Source organism: Silene latifolia, chromosome 8, assembly GCF_048544455.1.
Source record: "Silene latifolia isolate original U9 population chromosome 8, ASM4854445v1, whole genome shotgun sequence".
NCBI lineage: Eukaryota > Viridiplantae > Streptophyta > Magnoliopsida > Caryophyllales > Caryophyllaceae > Silene > Silene latifolia.
The window spans coordinates 33,080,178-33,083,388 of record NC_133533.1 but is presented as its reverse complement, the minus strand read 5'-3'; the positions used below and the strand labels follow the sequence as shown (position 1 = coordinate 33,083,388).

The window sequence follows — 3,211 nt, the reverse complement described above, 5'->3', positions numbered from 1 at the left end:
CAAAGGAAGGTTTTTTTTATCGTTGTCCCTTATGGAAGGTATATTTATGTTTATAGCTCTAATTAATTTAATAGTAGAATATCTATGTTTATAGCTCTAATTAATTTTGAATGCATCATTAGACGGAAGATTGTGGTTACTTCGTATGAGATGAAAGCATGGAGGTTGATCTTAACATGTTGATTGATCTAAACAACTCTCTGGAGGATAGGTTACGCCAATTAACGTCGGAAAATATTAAATTGAAATTGATGCGTGTCATTTACATGATGTTTTACACCTCATTTTACACGCATTTCAGAGCTCATTTGTGTAGTTTATGCTACTATCTACCCCATTTCGTCTACTTTCTTATTTTTATGTAATATTGCAGATTTATGCGGAAATGAGTAGATTTTGAGCTAAATCCGTCCCCGGGTATCTTACACTGCATTTGACGTAAAGTATTTACTCAAGGAACGAGCTTGGTGCGCATTTCGAGGCCCGAAAGACAAATCCACGAGAATTTAGAAGTCAAGTATCAGCTTAAGCAGTCGATCGACCGCTACCTATGGTCGATCGACCATACCACGACTTCCAGGAGCCACTGTTCAGAGCTTACCAGTCGATCGACCGGCCTCAGTAGACGATCGACCAAGCCGCTAATCTGCGTGAATTAAAAGATCGAGGAATAGCAAGCCCATAGTAGTTAGGTTTTGGAAATAAGAACTACGTTGTATTCTATATAATGTATGCTAGGTTTTGAGAACAGGCATCCAGTTTTTATCAAGCTTTAATCTAGTTTTAGTTCTACTTTCATAATTAGGGTTCGAGATTATTGTTCTTCGATTAATAAAGTTCCCTTCGCTTTCGGTTTGGATCTGGCTCTGCAATTCCTTTTCGGTATTCTTCTGTTCAGTTTCATTGCTTATTTTATTCATAGTATAGAATTGCTAGTTAGTTTCCCGAAGCCGATTATCGTTTATTGTTATTTGTTATTTAACTATTTTAAGCATGAATTCAGTAGTCTATTTCGTTAATCTTGTTGTTGTTTTTACCAATATCATGAGTAGCTAAATACCTTGTGTTAGGATGTAGGGGAACTATAGGTTAGGCGGCATTAGTTTGTAGACCCTGAAATCGCATGTTGGTCGATCGACTGGCATCATTGGTCGATCGACTGGCCACGTGAGGTTTTGTTTCGTTTTAATTGTTTTAAATTCTATATTTGACGAATCGAGTGCATGCGACTAGTTAAATGCTTAGTAATTGACTGACCCATTAGATCGAAAGATAGGGAAGGTTGTTAGACTACCAATTAAAATGACTAAACTATGCTAAGATCGAAAGATAGGTAAAGTTTAGGTTATTAGTCACTTTTCAGGACGAGAGTCAGTACTAGTGATATTAGGGACCCGTAGCGAGATCGAAAGACGCTACTTGTTAAGAGTGGACCGAGAGGACCTCTTGTTTTCCCACCTCATGTGTTTATTTCAGACCAACTTAGTATGCTGCTGCCGAAACTACAGTGAACCGACCATCTTAGTACCTCTTTTATATTTGATTTTATACATTTCTTTAGTTCATTGCTCATTAGTTATAGACCAATTCAATCAAACCCCCACATCATTGTTACCTTAGACTGAATTTAGACAACTAATAATTACATCTGCCTCTCTGTGATTCGACCCTGCTGCCACTATCTATAGTTGTAGTTAGGAATTATAAATTTATTTTTGGTGCACATAACGACGGGCATCAAATTTTGGCGCCGTTGCCGGGGAGGCAATTGTTCTAATTTTTAGTTCTTTTATTTTAGTTTGTTTCTTAGTTTAAGGGACATTCGTTCCTTAAACTATTCTCATATTCTTTTTGTAGTTTCTTCTTATGCGCAGGTCACAGGGTGGTGAATTACTACCATTCAATCCCGAGATTGAGAAGACCTTGCGTGAGATGAGACGATCATCAAGAGTACTGCCGGCAGAGGAAGAGCTGAGTACTCTGTCTAGTTACTACGAGAACGAGCTATACGAGGAGGATCCACCTTCCTCACCCATTTCCACTTCTTCAGCTGAGACAGTCACATCTCCGGATTTTCCAGTCATGGCCGAAGAAGCGAGTATAGCGAGTCACTCAGAGCTGACAGCTGCAAATCTATATAAGGGGTTCGAATTACCGGGAGCAGATAAGAAATTCGAACCAAAGCCTTCTTATATCAACTTGGTTGAGAGGAACCAATTCGGGGGAGCTGCAAATGAAGATGCAGCCAAGCATATGGAGATATTTATCGATTATTGCTGCTCTATACCCCCGTCGACCGGTGTGACCCAGGACCAGATAAAGGAGACTATGTTTATATTCTCACTCCGCGATGCTGCAACGGAGTGGTACAGAGACCTGGACCGAGCTGCTAATGGGATCACCGACTGGAATTCTTTGGCCTTGGCATTCTACAAGAAATACTTCTCTGCCTCGAAGACAAATGCCATTAGAGCTCAGATCACGAGTTTTAAACAGGGTCCTGATGAGAACTTTCACGAAGCATGGGTCCGTTTTAAGAAGCTGGTGTGAACCATTCCGCATCATGGGTTTGAGAAATGGAGCCTATGCAATGAGTTCTACAATGGGCACTATGACGATCAGAGGGCTATCCTGGACGCGACAGCTAATGGCAGATTCCAGGAGAATACGGGGGAGACTAAGGGGTGGAAAATTATTGATGATTTAGCCACCCACAAAGCTGAGTATGGAAATTCCAGGGGAAATCAAAGGAGAGATGCTGAATCTCCTTCTGTAGTTGTATTAGAAGCTCTCACGGCGAGATTTGATAAGTATGAGTTGGGTGGAGCTTCAAAAGGAGGGATTTATCATGTAAATGCTGTTTCAGACGGTCCTTTCGTCTATAAAAGATGTGGAGCTGAGGGACATGTTTCAGACAATTGTCCTAGTCCCTTTGAGTCTTGTGCTGCCTTTCGACATTGATCTATGAGCCGAATGTCCATCCAAACTTAAAGTGGAGTAGCCAAAATGTCCTAAATCCGACTCAACCTCCACAGCAGCAGCAGCAGCAGCAGAATTATGTGCCCCCTCATAAGCAACAACAGTTCCAAAAGCCTCCGTATGTCCCACAGCAGCAGCAACAATCCCAAAGTTCTGATTTCAATGAGTTGAAGAATTTGTTGCTGAAGGAGTCCCAAGCTAGAGAGGCCGGGATGAAGATGTTAGAGAGCCA

The 3,211-nt window shown here is 41.1% G+C and overlaps 1 non-coding gene across 1 annotated transcript; it reads right to left on the bottom strand.

The window, feature by feature from the left end:
• Window positions 1–2,463: 2,463 nt before the first annotated feature.
• On the bottom strand, window positions 2,464–2,570 carry LOC141597962 (small nucleolar RNA R71). Its single transcript, XR_012523169.1, has one exon. It is a non-coding gene; the product is annotated as a small nucleolar RNA R71 (small nucleolar RNA).
• Between the last annotated feature and the right edge of the window lie 641 nt (window positions 2,571–3,211).